General features: G+C 42.6%; 1 protein-coding gene across 1 annotated transcript in view; it reads right to left on the bottom strand.

Moving 5' to 3' along the window:
- TUBGCP2 (tubulin gamma complex component 2) overlaps nucleotides 1-16,776 on the bottom strand; it is a 273,496-nt gene extending 256,720 nt beyond the window's left edge. Inside the window, exons 1-2 of the mRNA XM_069980752.1 lie at nucleotides 16,733-16,776; nucleotides 16,012-16,104 (exon numbers count right to left, since the gene is read on the bottom strand). The gene's annotated coding sequence lies outside the window, so the exon portion shown is untranslated. The remainder of the gene's footprint in view (nucleotides 1-16,011; nucleotides 16,105-16,732) is intronic.
- Between the last annotated feature and the right edge of the window lie 915 nt (nucleotides 16,777-17,691).

Raw genomic sequence — 17,691 nt, 5'->3', positions numbered from 1 at the left:
TGTCACGAGAAAACAATCTCAGAATCAGCCGGATAGGTAAAAGCATCCCAAAGTTATTAATGAATAAAGTGACACTGGTTATATTCATAAAATTTGCTCCGGTCCTTAAGGCCATTTTAGGCCCGGTCCATAAGGGGTTAAGTACTGAACATGCTAAAGTGTATCCTCTCTTCTGAGTTTCTCCCTGCAGGGGATACACTCTAGCATGTTCTGTGCTGAAATGGCTAGAATGTATTCTCTCCACTGAGAAGGTATATATTCTAGACATTTCAAGCAACTCCGTACCCACAATCTGACCACCACCACCAGGGTCTGATTTTGACTACTAGGAAGCCCAGAGCGAAGCAGCCAATGAAATCTGGCCGGGGCGGGCCTTGCCTGGGAGCTGTGTGCCCGCCCCCAGCAAGGTCCCTTTACGGTATGGGATTCAGTCACTACCAAACTACAATGGAGTGCCCAGAAGGAGGTGTAAAGGACCTTTGATGACGTCATGACCATGTGACCAGTCTCGTGTGGGATTAGCTATTTTCTTCTGCTAGGCTTTCTATGAGCCGGCTGGTTTCCCAGGCTTTTTGTGCAGTGTATTCCATCTGCAGTAGGTAAGCCATATTGAAGGCACTGTTCTGTGATGTTCAGCAGGGTCAGGGAGCACTTGTATGATGATTTGGGGGCTGTGTGTACACTGTTATATGATGTTCTGCAGGGTCAGGGGTGTGTGGGTGCTCTATGTGATGTTCTGCAGGGTTAGGGGTGTGTGGGTGCTCTGTAATGTGATGTTCTGCAGGGTCAGGGGTCTGTGGGTGCGACGTTCTGCAGGGTCAGGGGTCTGTGGCTGCACAGATCTGTGATGGTCTGCAGGGTGTGTGGGTGCACTGTTATGCATGTTCTGCAGGGTCAGGTGTGTGTGGTGATGCTGGAATGTAGCTGCCAGAGGTTGGTGTGAAGTCGTGTGGGGCTGCGCAAGCCTTATAGTAATGATTGGGGGTCTCTGCACTGTGAGAGGAGGGAAGGGTAGATGCTAGAACAGCGGTTCCCAACCGGGGTGCCGCGACACACTGGGGTGCCAGGAGAACCCGCCAGGGGTGCTGCGGGATCCAGAAGAGAACTGTAACTTTAATATCCCTAGAAGCTGTGGCCGCGCAGCTTCTAGGGATGTACCGAACAGTTAAATGTTCTGCCCACTCACACAGTGAGCGGGCGGAACATTCAGTTGAGCAGAATGTAGGAGCAGGACCTGTCAGCGTCCTGCTCCTACATTCAATCCCATAGGCCACCGTCACTTCATGCCAGCAGCCTATGAAACTCTGGGTCGTGACCTCTGCAGCAGGCGTGATGATATGACGTCATCACGCCTGCCAGAGGTTCCCTCCCTGCGGCTCGCAAGATGGAGCCAGAATAAAGAGAAGAGCTGCTCCCTGCAGCCACACAGCCCCATTTGGGTGAGTAGGATTTTTTTTTTTTATGTGGGGGCACAGCATTCGGGGGACATTTATACTGAGGGGGCAGCATGGGGGACATTGTTACTAGAGGCAGAGCAGGGAGGGGGGTATTTATTCTGAGGGAGGCTGCATGGGGGACATTGTTACTAGAGGCAGAGCAGGGAGGGGGTATTTATTCTGAGGGGGGCAGCATGGGGGACATTGTTACTAGAGGCAGAGCAGGGAGGGGGTATTCTGAGGGTGGCAGCATGGGGGACATTGTTACTAGAGGCAGAGCAGGGAGGGGGGTATTTATTCTGAGGGGGGCAGCATGGGGGATATTGTTACTAGAGGCAGAGCAAGGAGGGGGGTATTTATACTGAAGGGAAAGCCTTAGGGTCATTATTATGATTAAAGGCACAACAGGGGGTATGTTATCACTATATGTAGGGCACAACAGTTGGCATTATTATTATGAGAGGCACAGCATGGGCATTACTATATAGAGGACACAGCAGAGGTGTTATTACTATGGAGGGCTCAGCAATGAAGGCATTATTACTATATGGAGGGCACATTAGGGGGCATTATTACTGTATGGAGGCATATTAGGGGCATTATGGAGGCTGTGGAGTCGGTAAGCCGCAGCACCGAATCCAACTCATGAATTTTATCAGGACCGACTTCGACTCCTGCTCCTTCATAAATGGCCAGTCAGATACCAGGAGAGTTATTTATCACACTGGCTCAGCAGCTTCTCCCTAATGTCCTATATGATCCTGGGGCGACTTCTGAGGGAACGAGGAAAGATATAAAGCAGATTCTCCTGTGTGTGTGCAGTGGATGTTGCCAGTCTCCAGCCTCCATGTCCTGAACTACTCACAACTAGACTAGATGGAGCAAGTGGTCTTTTCCTGCTGACAATCTTCTATGTTTCTAACACAGTGATATAGAGGGGTCACTGTAGGTGTGGGGGCACGCCATAGCGCGCGCACACACACACCCACAGCCTGCTGCAGCCATAGCACACACACACACACCACACACACACACACACACACACACAGCTGCAGCCATAGCACACACACACACACAGCCTGCTGCAGCCATAGCTTGCGCACACACACAGCTGCCGCAATAGAACACTAAACAAAAACACATTGAGGACAGAGGTTACTGCTACACTACTTATGGCTTCTCCTCCTCCTCTTTGTAAGGGCGGGTTCACACTACGGAATTCTCGCGGACAATGTCCGCGGAATTCCGTCAGTTGTCCGCACGCACATCAGGGCGCCTTTCCGCCGGCCCCATAGACACCATTCAATGGGCCGGCGTATTCCGCTATACGCTGAAAGAAGTGTCATGTCACTTCTTTTAGCGGATCGTGGAATACGCCGGCCCATAGAATGGTGTCTATGGAGCCGGCGGAAAAGCGCGTGCCCGTGCGGGCGAACAGCTGACGGAATTCCGCGGACATTGTCTGCGAGAATTCCGTAGTGTGAACCCGCCCTTACACAGGATTTCTTTATATTACACTGCTGCCTATATACAGTCATCAAACATCCAGGAAGTGAACAGCACAGATCTCCCCCCTCACAATTACTCTTCCAGCTTTGAAACAAACTGCCAAATAGTGACCGGCAACTTTTCCTTGACCACCCTTATGTAATAGGGCCAGTGTCCTATTAGAATGTTGCTCATAATATATATTTGTACCTATATGTGATCCAATGTATAAAAAGGTCCTCCTGCAAACCCTATATACCAAACCAAAAAGAAGGTGGAATAAATCCACCAAAAAAACAAATGCAGGACCACATGTAACGAAATGTATGTTTTTTCTTTTATTCACATATATGTAGAAAAATTATATACAAAACACTTTAAAAACAGTATAGGAGCTGATACATAGACAGATCCCCAAAGAAATTGGTGGTAGTAGATAGAAAAACACAATAAACATCCGCAATACAAAGTATATAAAGTATATACTTTATAAGCATTGGGCATATATCTAAACAATGTTATATAAAATAGTGGGGGAGGAGCATGAGGCGTAGCTGAGGTGCGCCTCGCCTGGCGTTCCTTCCTAGATCCTGAACTGAACCGAGGTGACCCATGAGCCTAGCCGGAGTAGAGTGAAAGAGACGGCTTTATTGCGGGCTGAGGTCGGTGGACGCTCGAGGTGGAACAGCTCTGATAGCTGCATGCTGGAAGTTTATGGCAGCTGACGAGCACGTGTGTCTATAGCGGGGCACTCTTCACTGCAAGTGAGCGTAGTCTCCCGCCTGGAACTTACCTGTGGCGTGCTGGGCTGGTCGGACGGTGGCAACCCGCAGTCTGCCCCTGCTACAGCAACTGAAGCCCCGGTGCAACAAGGCATTGTAAGAGCACTGAGAGACCGGTGAGAGCGGCCCTGAGGCAAGGCAAGGGAAGCCGATAGAGGAAGAGGACGGGGGCAAGGCATTAAGTCCTGGTGCGACACGGCATTGTTTTGGACCCTGTGGGATCGGTGAGAGCGGACCCAGGGACGCAGCAAGGACGTCTGCCTGAAGAGGAGGATGATCGGAGTCCCCGAGAGGGAGGGTAACGTGACCAGCTGTGTGACTGTGAGTCTTGCGGTGTGACTAAATCGCGCTACTTGAGAGAGCTGTTTGTGTTTTGGCCCTGCTGGCCAAGCATTTCTGCTTTTCGGCTATTAACTAACTACTAAATGATGCCTAATTATTAATAACTGTAACTGCATCTCTGATAGTGCTAAGCTGGGTCCTTATTAAGAATGTTACTGGATAAACAAGCTGTGTCCTTACAGTACTACAATAATTACAGACTGTGTGTGAACTCCATGTCAAGGAAACGTATGGCATTAACCATCATTGAGAAATAGTCAGCCCTGCTGTGTGACTTTTGACTGTTCTGCTGGAAAGGGCAGTTTATGTATTGGCCTTGTTGGCTGAGCTATTCTGCTACTAACTCATTACTAACTGATGCCCTGTTACTAGTAACTGCAGTCTCATCTCTGATAGCTTTAAGCTGGGCTAACAGTGTTACAACTTCCATAGACTGTGCTCGAACTTCATGTTAAGGAAACGTATGATATTAATCACCACTGGAGAGACTGTCAGCCCTGCTGTGTGACTGCAGACTGCGTTGCTTGTGCTTTTTGGCAGTGATACTACTGCCCTTGTGGCAGATATAGGGATTTTCCTGCCCCGGACTGTCGGACCAACAAAAAGCTGAATGGTCTTATCCTCAGCTTTAATTGCCCCCCTTTTTTGAGCTTAGAGGAATCAGTTGTACATATTGTATTTATTTATAATTGTTTTTTTTTTTTTTTTTTTTGTGTGTGTTGTTATATTTTGACCTTTAAATTGTGGGGCAGAGACGGGGTGCAGGGAAGATGACGAGGAAAGTAGGCAATGCTGCCAGGGAGGTTAAGGAGACTAAGGCTTCAGGGAAGATAAATAAAATCTTCAGTTCCCCAGGAGCTAGCAGTAAATCAGGTGGAATAAGTAAAGGACCTGACGAGAGTATGGAGACCAGCTTTGTAGGGAATAGTTCAGTGGAACAACCGGGTTGGTTGGGGGAAATTTTAACAGCCATTAAAAAATGTGACGGGTCCATTGCGGCGTTGAGTACGCAAGTGGGATCTATCGGATCCGATATTACCCTGCTTCGAGCAGACATGAATCTGATTAGGGAAAGATTTACCGGGGTGGAGCAAAGAGTCAGTGACTTGGAGGATGAGTTATGTAAGATCAAAAAACTGACAGAAGAATCTGTCAGCCAAAACTTGGAGCTGCGAAAGAAACTTAATGAGATGGAGGATAGAGACAGACGGAATAATTTAAGATTAATTGGTCTTCCGGAGGGAACAGAGAGTAGGGACTTAAATGAATGGATGAGAAATTGGTTGGTCACTACCTTTGGTAAGGATAAGTTTTCTTTAAATTTCAGCTTAGAGCGGGTTCACAGGGTGCCGGCTCGGAGGCCCCCGAGTGGTGCTCACCCTAGACCTATTGTGATGAAATTACTGTCCTACAGGGATAGAGACATGATCTTAAGAGAAGCCAGAGGCATGGGAGAACTGAGATATAATAACAACAAAATTTCTTTCTTCCCTGATTATGCACATGACACTCAAAAGAGGAGGGGTGAGTTTTTCCAGATCAAAAAGAGGCTGAGAGATCATAATATTAAATACTCTCTTTTGTTTCCGGCAAAACTGAGGATAATATATGAGGAGCAGTCACGTTTTTTTAATTCCCCTGGTGAAGCCAATGAGTGGCTAGAGCAAAAGGGTTACTGAGGTAATAATGCTGATGTAATAATAAAATAATTTATTTTTGTTTGTTTTCATATGGTAAAAATTCTGTGTTGGAATGTTAGGGGGTTGGGGGACAGAAACAAAAGGTTGGCAATATTTCAATATATAAAATTTTTTTTGCCTGCGATTGTGGCCCTAACTGAAACACATTTCACATGCGACACTGCCCATAGGTTCACAAAGGGATGTTGGTCTGCTCAGTATCACTTTCTTTATTCTAATTACTCACGGGGGGTAGCTATTTTTGTACATTACAAAATTAATTGGGTGCTAAAAAATAAAAAAGTGGATATGGACGGGAGATTTGTCTTTTTACACGGAAGATTAGAGGGGGTTGAGTGTATAATTGCTGCGGTTTACATTCCTCCTCCTTTCAAAAGGCAAGTCCTTGAGCTGGTATTCAAATTCACCAAGGAGTATGTGGGTTGTCCGGTTTTGGTGGTTGGAGATTTTAATATCGTCATGGACGAACTGATTGATAGGAGGAGAATTAATGATTTGGGGAAACAAACACAGAATAAGTCACCTCTAGTTGATATTGTTAGGGAACACGGGTTAATAGATGTGTGGAGGATGAGAAACCCTGATGGTAGGACATACACTTGTTGGAATAGAACAAATAAAATATTTTCAAGAATAGATATGATTCTAGTTAATAATTATATGCTTAGAAGGATAGGAAAGATAGATCACTTAGTAAGGAGTTTGTCTGATCACTCACCTATTTTAGCTGAGATAATCACGTGCACTGATAAAGTTATTAGGCCCATTAGATTAAATAGTGATTGGCTGGATTTGATTGAGCAAAAGGGTGACATTGGGAAGGAATTTAAAGAAATATGGGAAATAAATAAAAACACAGCCTCATCACACATGGTTTGGGATATGCTTAAGGCTTATATCAGGGGTAAATATTTTGGGGTAATTAGTAAATTAAGGAAAGATTTTAGGAATAGGGAAGAGGGGCTTAAAAAGAAGGTTCAAGAGAGTGAGGAGTACATGAGCAGACCATCCCCAGAATTGAGAAATAACTTAATTGAGAAACAGGAAGAGCTTCATAATTATCTATTCCAAAAGGCTAAGAATCAGGCAGGTTTTCTCTGTAAGAGAAGATTCTTAGGGGCAGGAGTACCAAATAAGGGCTTAATGGCGATAATCAGAAATCAGGAGGCGAATAGGAACATATTCGCGATTAAGACTCACTCTGGTCACATAGTAAATGGTGGTGATATATTAATACAGTTTGTAAATTTCTTTAAAAACCTATACCACTCGGAGGTTATATATGAGAAGAAGGGCTTGCTGGAATATCTGGAGGGGATTGAGCTGCCTAGGGTAACGGAAGAACAAAGGGAGAACTTAGATAAACCCCTGAACTTAAAATAGCTGAAGAATGCATTAGAAGGGGTTAAGGTTGGTTCATCCCCGGGTATGGATGGTATCCCTTATAGCCTGTATAAAGAACATAAAGAGGAGTTGCTCCCTCCCCTTTTGGAAGCCTTAAATTATTCAATTGATGTGGGTTATTTATCGCCCTCAATGAGAGAGGCCTTAATTACATTAATTTTAAAGGGGGGGAAGGATGGTTTGTTGCTAGAGTAGTATAGACCAATATCATTAATAAACACTGACGCTAAGATCTTCGCAAGAGTGTTGGCCAATCGGTTAAATAATATAATGGGAGAACTGGTTCACGAGGATCAGTCACGGTTTATTCCCGGGAGAATGGCCAAGTTCAATGTTAGAAGAGTTTTTGAAAATATGCAATTACTGGAGGCCCCGACCTCCCACTCTATCCTGTCTTTGGACGCAGCTAAGGCGTTTGACAGGGTGGAGTGGGAGTATCTGTGGGAAGTTCTTAATAAGTTTGGATTTGGGCCCAAATTTATAGGAATGATAAAGATACTCTATAGGGATCCTAAAGCCGCAGTTATGGTTAATGGTCAGAACTCTTCTTGTTTTCAGTTAGAGAGAGGTACTAGGCAGGGGTGTCCCCTCTCTCCTCTTCTCTTCGCCCTCTGTATGGAGCCCTTGGCCTCCCAGATAAGGACTGATTTAGTGATAGAAGGGTTCGGGGCGAGGGGTGGAGGGGACAGAGTGACACTCTATGCGGATGACATTCTTTTCTTCCTTAAGGACCCGGAGAGAGCGGTTCCTAGGATTATAGAGCTGATTCAAACTAATGGGAGATTCTCGGGAATGTTAATGAACTGGGATAAATCTATTCTTATGCCAGTGGGTTCTGATCTGCATTTCAGAGATCTCCCAGTGAGAGTGCTTAATAAGGATGAAGGGTTTAAGTACCTGGGGATCCATATAACAAATAGGATAGAACAGTTTAATGAGTTAAATCTTAAGAGGACGATAAGTGAACTGGAGAGAAAGGTGTTAGTGTGGCATAGGCTGCCCCTTACTAGAATGGATAGGATTGTATTGTTAAGAACTATCCTTCTCCCCAAGTTATTGTTTGTCTTGGGGGTAGCTCCCACCTGGATAGGTGAGAAATACTTCAGGAGAATTAAAAAACTAATAAACGACTTAATTTGGGGAAGAAGGAGAGTAAGAATAAAGCTGGATGTCCTTACTATGCCTCTGGAGAAGGGAGGGTTGGGTATCCCAGACATGAAATTATATCACCTAGCATCCCAGCTTTATTGGTTTACTAGGGACACCACAAATAGTTTTCTTGGCCAATTGGGAGGTAATGGGTACTGGAATGAACTAGATATAATACAGAAGATGGAAATGGGGATACTAGCCCAAGATAAGGGGAAGAAGAGAGTCATGTTAACGGATTTGTATAGGGTTTGGAAGTCAGTGAGAAGGATGTTGGGAATTGAGGGGACTTTTGGTTTCACCCACTTATGGCTAAATAAGTCTCTGGGTACGAAAGGGCTAGATATAAGCACTGGTCTGTTTAACGCGGGAGTACGGTACTTATCAGATATTATGTGGGAAGGGAGGGTTAAGAAATGGGCGCGAATACAAGAAGAGTTTAATGTGCCAAGTAAATACTGGCTAGATTATGCCCAATTATACTCTGCCCTGGTAGAATGTGTGAATAAGCAGGGATTGAAGATAGAGGGGGATGGGCTGGTAGATAAGATCAGGGGCTCTCTAATTAAACGAAAAGTGGTGTCTTTCATTTATAGATATCTGTTAGTAAGGAAGGAGGTGTCCAGTGGGAGTAGGGGAAAATGGGAGCAAGAAATTGGGCAAATAAGTGAAGAACAATGGAGACAGATATTTCTGAATGTAAGAAAAGTATCTAAATCAGGGAATCATCGTATGATACAGTTTAATCTGGTGCATAGGCTGTATTATACTCCTAGGTTTCTGGCTAAGTTTAAGGAGCAAGGGTCATGTCGGTGCCCGAGGTGTGATTACCTGGAGGCGGACTTTGGACACATGATGTGGACCTGCTCAGAATTGGATAGTTTTTGGAAACCTGTGCTTCAAGAGATAACAAATAAAGAGCAAACTGAAGTACCCTGTTCTCCAGTTACTATTATCTTAGGAGATACCTCTGGAATTAAGGTCTCGATTAAACAGAGGGAGAAATTGGGCAGGTTGTTATTTTACGCCAGGCTTGTGATTGTAAGAGCGTGGATGTCCCCACAACCTCCGACTTATGAAAAATGGAGAGTGTATGTACAGAAATATGAGATGTTTTATTTATGATGTTTATATTTCTTTATTTTTTATTTCCCCCCCCCCCCCCCCCCCAGCGGCAAAGGGAATAGGGAGGGTTGGGTAGGTAGGGGAGAACATGGTAGTAGATGAATTTTTGTATTTCCCTTTATTGGATGTTTTTTTTTTTTGTATTGTGTTTTCATTTGAAAATGTAGTAATAAAATAAAAAAAAAAAAAATATATATATATATATATAAAAGAAAAGAAAAATTTTTTTTTATATAAAATAGTGTGCAAAACAAATACAAAACCAACATCCTTATCCATATATACTACCCATAGAGATTGTCCTTAGTGCTGTGACCACCATACCACTCACCCGACGCGCGTTTCGCGTATTAGCTTTATCGAGGGTGATGTCACAAGTGGCAGGCTCTCCTTATTTATATCACAGTCAACCAATCGTAAACGTACCCCACATGTGTTGTGTATAGATGTAATCAATCGCCATTATGCGTCTGCCTCGGCAACCCGGAAGTGACGTCATCTCGGAGTCACGTGAAATCACATGACCAGAGACGATCACACTCATATATGTCTCAAAGAGAATATATTACCATACACCTTATATAAACCCCCACATTGTTGAAGCTATAATACTCTAATACTATAATACATGTGATCTGTACATAATGCACACCAGACCGGATGTGATGTAATGTCACATGGTCACTCCGGCTGGTCACATGATAGCGAGTATCCCAGACGTTGTACTAACATGGATCACATGTGCAATCAGGTGACCAGGCTTCAGTCACATGATCGCATATCTGGAAACATCAAATATAATAAAGATTAGGCTACAATATTAATCATTGTACAATTACTAACTAAATCAGCTAACATATACATCCAAATTAGATATAAAGAAAGAATAGTAAGTTTACTCCCGTGACCATGTGACCAAAAAGGTCACATGACAGTGTTTTCGTCATGTGTGTCTAAAGGACATAGATACATATATATAGGAATATAAAAAAATGAAGAATACCACATCTTTAAAGTGACAGTGCCCCAAAATAATGTGCAAAAAAATAAATAAAATAGTGCTCAGTGCCAGTGAAAGTGCCATGCAAAACGTGATGTGATACTTACACAAAAACCTGTGTGCTAAAAATGAATAATGAATGGTATGTGGAATGTGTTGCTTGCCCCAATATGGGTCAGGAGACAGGATTTTGCAGTTCAAATGGGTCAAAGGAATACTCCATTTGCCATTCAATAAATTGTGAGACCAAAGGGGTAATATATTATGCTGTCTGTCCGTGCAAGAAAATTTATATGGGCATGACATCACGCCAGTTGAAAGTCGAGTAAGAGAGCATGTCTTGGATAAACGAGCAGCCAAGAACACGGTGGATTGCTCTGAACTTAAAACAATTCCTCGACATTTCAAACAAGTCCACGATTGTGATGAAACACTACTAATGTTTAGAGGCATTGACCGAGTATATGCCAATATGCGTGGAGGAGATTTGAAACAACATTTGGCTCAAAAAGAAACCAAATGGATATACCTTCTAAATACAGTTGCCCCGTTTAGATTAAACGAAGGTAACAGCTTCGTATCCTATCTGTAATAGTGACGATCTTTGCTCCTGTCCGCTCATCTATCGTCATTATTATTTTTATCTACAGGACTTTGGATCCTGTTCTACGTGGACATGAAGTTTGAATCATTTGTTCCTCTTTCGTCCAAGTAAGGGGCTTTCCTTTTTTTTTTCTCTTACTTGTTTTAATTTAATTTCTTTCTTCTTCCTTCAATTTTAAAATTTTATATTGTCTCCTTTGAGACATTTTATTTATGTACTGTACGTAATAAAGGTATTTTTATGTCTCTCATTCATTTGTCTATTTGTTCGTATAGGATTTTAGGTTTTGAAGGTTGGTCAACTGTTCTTTTCCCATGTGTGAAGAGATGGATGCAAGATTTCGGCGTCTGTTCTTTTCAATTGTAAACAGCCTTATTTTTCGTCTGCTTGGTATTAGCCCCCCCCTCCCCCCTTTTGGCACATAGCACTGGGCTTCCTTACCCCTAATCATTTGGTACTGTGGCATTGGGCATAGTGCAATATGCACAATTATCATGATTTTATTGAGCCCGTGGGTGGGCCTGGGATGCTGTGCAATATATATATATATATATATATATATATATATATATATATATATATATATTGTCTGGAACGGCTAAGAGTATTACGTTGGTGTATGTAATGGTGGTTTTGGCTACATGGTTACATAGCTTTGTATACGCCATATAATGCAAAAGGGGAGGCTATGTTTCACATATTTTATTCTATCTTTCACTCCCTAAGTGAATGATATGCAATTATGCACATTATGTCCACTATACTTGAACATGTTAACAATTTGCACTATGTTCACTCTCACACGTTTTACAAATAACACAATACTCCTTCACACATTCACATTATCACACTTCACATATATTTAATTCATTTTTACATATATCTTCTTACATAAAAACTTTTTTATATATTTTTATTTTTTTCTCATTTTTATTTTTTTTCTTTTCTATCTTCATTTTCATTCGCTGTGTTTCACACACCCTTTATCTTAATTTTCATACACACAATCACATGTATATCACACTTTATTCTATATCGCATATCTTTTTCACACACACTGGACTGATTGTCAAGTTTAAATAATATGAACACTATTTATATACCAGCACAACTATATTGAGAAAAGTGATTTGTATATATTTAATTATGTCAATTTTATTATTACTTTTTTTTAAACTCTTTATTATTTTAGTTTTTCCATTAACAAAGAAAAAAGTTGGAAAGGCAGTGGTCCTCAACAACAAGGACAACTGTGTGACAAACAATTCAGTACATTCCACACAAACGGTACTAAACATCCAGCGGCAGAGCGGAGCATCACATCAAAGGGTGATACGCCGCTAAGAATCTCATTGAGCGAGACATAAACACATAAGAGGTATCCCTCCTCTGCTGCTGCCAACATATGTCAATAAACAATAAATTTGATGTTTCCAGATATGCGATCATGTGACTGAAGCCTGGTCACCTGATTGCACATGTGATCCATGTAAGTACAACGTCTGGGACACTTCCGGTCTATGACGTTACTTGCTATCATGTGACCAGCCGGAGTGACCATGTGACATTACATCACATCCGGTCTGGTGTGCATTATGTACGTATCACATGTGAGTATTATAGCTTCAACAATGTGGGGGTTTATATAAGGTGTATGGTAATATATTCTCTTTGAGACATATATATATATATATATATATATATATATATATATATATATGAGTGTGATTGGCTCCGGTCATGTGATTACACGTGACTCCGAGATGACGTCACTTCCGGGTTGCCGAGGCAGACGCATTATGGCGATTGATTACATCTATACACAACACATGTGGGGTACGTTTACGATTGGTTGACTGTGATATAGATAAGGAGAGCCTGCCACTTGTGACATCACCCTCGATAAAGCTAATACGCGAAACGCGCGTCGGGTGAGTGGTATGGTGGTCACTGCACTAAGGACAATCTTTATGGGTAGTATATATGGATAAGGATATTGGTTTTGTATTTGTTTTGCACACCATTTTATATAACATTGTTTAGATATATGCCCAATGCTTATAAAGTATATACTTTATATACTTTGTATTGTGGATATTAATTGTGTTTTTCTATCTACTACCACCAATTTCTTTGGGGATCTGTCTATGTATCAGCTCCTATACTGTTTTTAAAGTGTTTTGTATATAATTTTTCTACATATATGTGAATAAAAGAAAAAACATATATTTCTTTACATCTGGTCCTGCATTTGTTTTTTTGGTGGATTTATTCCACCTTCTTTATGGTTTCATAATATATATTGATGAGCAAAACTTATAAAATTCATATCAAAACTCAATTAAATTGTTCTAAAAAATTTTTAAAGCTGGAGTTGGTACATTTTTCCGACTCCGACTTCAGCCAAAACTAGCTGTATAGCGGGATTGTGCACCCCTGATCCCGCTATACAGCTCCAGGACCTGCAGCAACGCTATCACCCTATTCTACAGTCCCTGCAGCCTCCTCCACAGACTGGGGACCTGCATGTGTGGCCGGGAGGGGAGAGGGACGCAGGTCAGCCACGGCTCTGCCGTGTAAGAGCCTGGAGGCCGCGCGGTACAGTGTCGGGTGAGTGGTCCGGAGAGATGTGGCACCGGCGGCCTCCAGCCTCTTAACAGAGCCCTCGCCTTTTACATGGCAGAGCCGCGGCTGACCTGTGTCCCTCTCCCTTCCTGGCCACCCCGGAACCTCTCTCCACGCTGTCTTGCTTCACTCCACCCCCAATGATCTTTTGTGAAAATCAAATTTACGATTTACACAAAAAATCTAATTGATTCTAGCATTCTAGGCGAATTAATCGAATTATTTCGATTTAATTGCCAAGCCCCAGTGTGATGTCACCAGGCGGGGCAGGGCCATGACCAGAAGGGATGGAGTTGTGTTGAGCTTACAAGCAGGAAGTAGTGAGCTGCTGCACCATTCACTGCAGAAACAGAGGAAAGGAAGCTCCAATATCCACAGTAACATGGAGAGATACAGGGGAAGAGGACGTGTGTGTGTATGTGCCCGTGCACACGCGGTTTTTATACCGAGGGAGAGGACTGGTGTGTGTGCTCAGTATACAGGGGGAGAGGACTGGTGTGTGGGATCTGTATACAGGGGGAGAGGACTGGTGTGTGTTTGGTCTGTATACAGGGGGAGAGGACTGGTGTGTGGTGTAAAAACAAAACCTCCAAAAGTTGCTGTAAAGTTTTGTAAATTTTTTTAGTGCATTCCTTAGGCCTCAAGAATTACCTAAGACCAAGGTTGTGTCACCCTATGAGGCACTCTGCATCTCTTTTTTTTGTCTGTTTCATCTTTATATCTTCAGTGTTGTCCAATTAAAAAAAAAAGATAAAATACTTACAAAAATGTTCGTGTTAGGGTACACTTTCATGAGATACTGTTCATGGTACAAATAAATGGTTGCATTCAATCACTTCAAACAAGTGTAGTAAACAGATTACTTCTTATCAAATAAGCTCAAAGTTCATTAAGTAAAGATAGCAATGCACTTTGTCTCCAACTTCTACAGTATATCTATAATCTTCTGTCAGAGTTCTCAACAGCAAGTTTACCTCCAGATTGACACAACATGAAAAGGTAAATATACATATATGAAAAAAAAACTATTTGTGCAGGGAAATTGAATTTTGCGTGTTTACGTTGTTTTTTCTATAGTAAAACTGACATGTTATATATGTTGCTGAAGTCAGTGTGATAACTACGATAATTTATGTAACTTTTCTTTTACCTGACTGCTTTAAAAAAAAACAAAAAAACCTTTTAAAACTAAATGTGTTTAAAAATTCTCTATTACTATCCTTATAAAGCTTTTTTTTTGGTCTATGGAGCTGTATGAGGTATAATTTTTTGTGCCATGACCTGCAGTTTCTATCGGTAACTTACTTGTGCATATGCAACTTTTTTGCTTGCTTTTTATTACAATTTTCTGGATTTGATGTGACAAAAAAATCTGCAATTTTTCAACTTGGCAGGTTTTTGCGCTCACGCCATTTATCATGTGAGATCAGAAATGTGATTATTTATTTACTTTTATTTTAAAATGGAAGACTACGTTTGTTCCGTTCTTTTAATCCGTTTTTTCCCCCAAAAAACTGATGCATTTGTGTGCATCTGTTTTGATCCGTTTCAACCTTTTTTTAACGGACGCAAAAATTAGGTTGACTTAGTTTTAACAGTTTTTTTTTTTATGATGGAAGTCAATAGAAAAACAGATGCACCCAAATGTGTTTTTTGTTTTTTTTGCAAAAAGAGATAAAAAAATCCTGATAAAAAAGACACATACTACCATGCTCTCCCCCCATCTGTATCTTGGGATTACCTGGGATCTAAGTAGTGAGACGATCAGTGTGACTCACACCACGTGTGCACCAACATGTTTCAGTGTCTGCCTTTGTCAACACCTTGTCAAAGACCAACACCAAAACGTGAATCGGGGCAGGGGCGCGTGGCAATCAATGGAATATTGGTATATATTACTGTTTGAGATGACGTCTGTCTTTCCATATATTTTTTTACATACTAAAATGTTTGCATAGTCTACTGGTCATTTTATACACCTAAAGATTAAAGCCTAGCATTAATAGTAGCTGCTGCAGAACATCTTTAGAAGCAAAACTGCCATTCACCTGATTGCTGAAATAAACTGTAACATGAGTGTAACATGAAGAGACAATATTTATGGTTTCTTCAATGTGTAGTAATGACCCTTGGGGTTAATAATGAATCCACCATTAATAGCAGCTGCTAATGAACATCTTTGGAAGTGGATTTTATATGGAATTTTACAGCAAAGGTACAGCAAGAGAGAACAGGATAGAGCAGTGCTTCCCAACCTTTTCCACCTCGGGGCACCCCTTGGAAAAAAAAATTACCTCGGGGCACCCCTACTAAATAATGTTCTACAAAATAAGAAAACCGTCATACAGTGACTCACAGGTGACGTCTTCTTTTATCTGAGGCGTCACTTTCCCTTTTCCTCTTCATCCAGTCCAGTCCTCCATGATGATTTCTTTCATCTCTTTAGAACCTGCGAGACAAACATCTTAGGCTCCGCGCATTTCTAGCAATTTCCTTTCTCCCTCCTGTAGGCTCCCAAAGTAACTGCGCTGTTTGGTGTTATGTGCAGTAAAGCGAGTAGGAATGTGGGATGCCCCCTGTATGTAGGATCCCCTGCTGTGCCCCCATAAACTAATAATGCCCCCAGAGGTGCCTCCATGAACTAATAATGCCCCCAGAACAGCCCCCATGAACTAATAATGCCCCCAGAAGTTCCCCCATGAACTAATAATGCCCCCAGATCCTAATCCGCGCTTTGTGGCTGCAGGCAGCAGCTCCCCTCCTCTTCTGGCTCCATCTTGCGAGCCGCAGGGACGGGACCTCCGGCAGGCGTGATGATGTCACAACATCACTCCGGCCAGAGAGGGCACGTCCCAGCGTGGGAGTGAATGTAGGAGGAGGACGCTGACAGCTCCTACATTCTGCTCACTTTAATGTTCCGCCCGCTCACTGTGCGTGGCCGCAGCTTCTCGGGGTGCTTAAAGAGTAGGGCTGGGCAGGATACCGTCAAAATACCGATACCGTCTCTGGCGTCGGTTAACCGACCTCAACTCTGCCAGGACGGTATCTGCAGTATTTCCCCCCTCCCTTCTCCTTACCGGCGGCCGCATGCTCTGCTCCCCTCTGTTCTTCTTGAGGAGGAGGACTGGAGATCTGACAGGCTGCGCACAGGCGTGCTGTGTGCCCAGTGCTGCTGCTGCTGCCAGGCGGCTCTGGAAGCTGCACGGTGTGCCCGGCCTCCCCTCTCCCGTACATGAAGTGGCTGCAGGGGTCAGGTATATGTCGGCACATCCTCCCCCACCAGGCACCGCACTGTGTCCCCTACAGGAATCGGCACTTCGTTATCTTTTGGCAGGAAGCTGGAAGCAGCCGTGTGTGACGATCTGCCCGGGACGCTGCCAGCAGATATATGTGCTACAGCACTGAGTGACAGGGGCAGAGGATTCCTTCCTGTGCGGGAGAGAGGCCGGGGGAGCATGGAGGTGCTGACCTATAGCTGACCCCAACTGTATGTGCGGGAGAGGAGGGGAGGGCAGCATTTGACAGTGACTGGGGGCAGATATTAGGTAGAGAGATATAGGAGATAGATAAATGATGTAATGATAGATAGATAATAGATAGATGATTGATAGATAGATAGATAGATAGATAGATAGATAGATAGATAGATAGGAGATAGATATATAGATAGGTAGATGTAATGATAGATAGTAGATATCTATCCTATCTATCTATTATCTATCTCCTATCTATCTATCTATCTATCTATCTATCTATCTCTCTATCTATCTCCTATCTATCTATCTCCTATCTATCTATCTCCTATCTATCTATCTATCTATCTATCTATCTATCTATATACTATCTATCCCCTATCTATCTAGTAAGTAGATAGCCCACTGCACTCAAAGGGTTAACGGTGCAAAGCGTAGATTTATAAAAAAAACAACAACAATGTGCTCCACTATGTTTTTTTAATAAATCTACATTACGCACCGTTAACCCTTTGAGTGCTGTGGACTATCTACTTACTATTTGAATACGGTCAAGAGTCAAG

Source organism: Dendropsophus ebraccatus, chromosome 8 (genome assembly GCF_027789765.1).
Source record: "Dendropsophus ebraccatus isolate aDenEbr1 chromosome 8, aDenEbr1.pat, whole genome shotgun sequence".
Classification (NCBI taxonomy): Eukaryota; Metazoa; Chordata; class Amphibia; order Anura; family Hylidae; genus Dendropsophus; species Dendropsophus ebraccatus.
The sequence above is the reverse complement of the archived record's forward strand: the minus strand, read 5'-3'. Positions and strand labels throughout refer to the sequence as shown.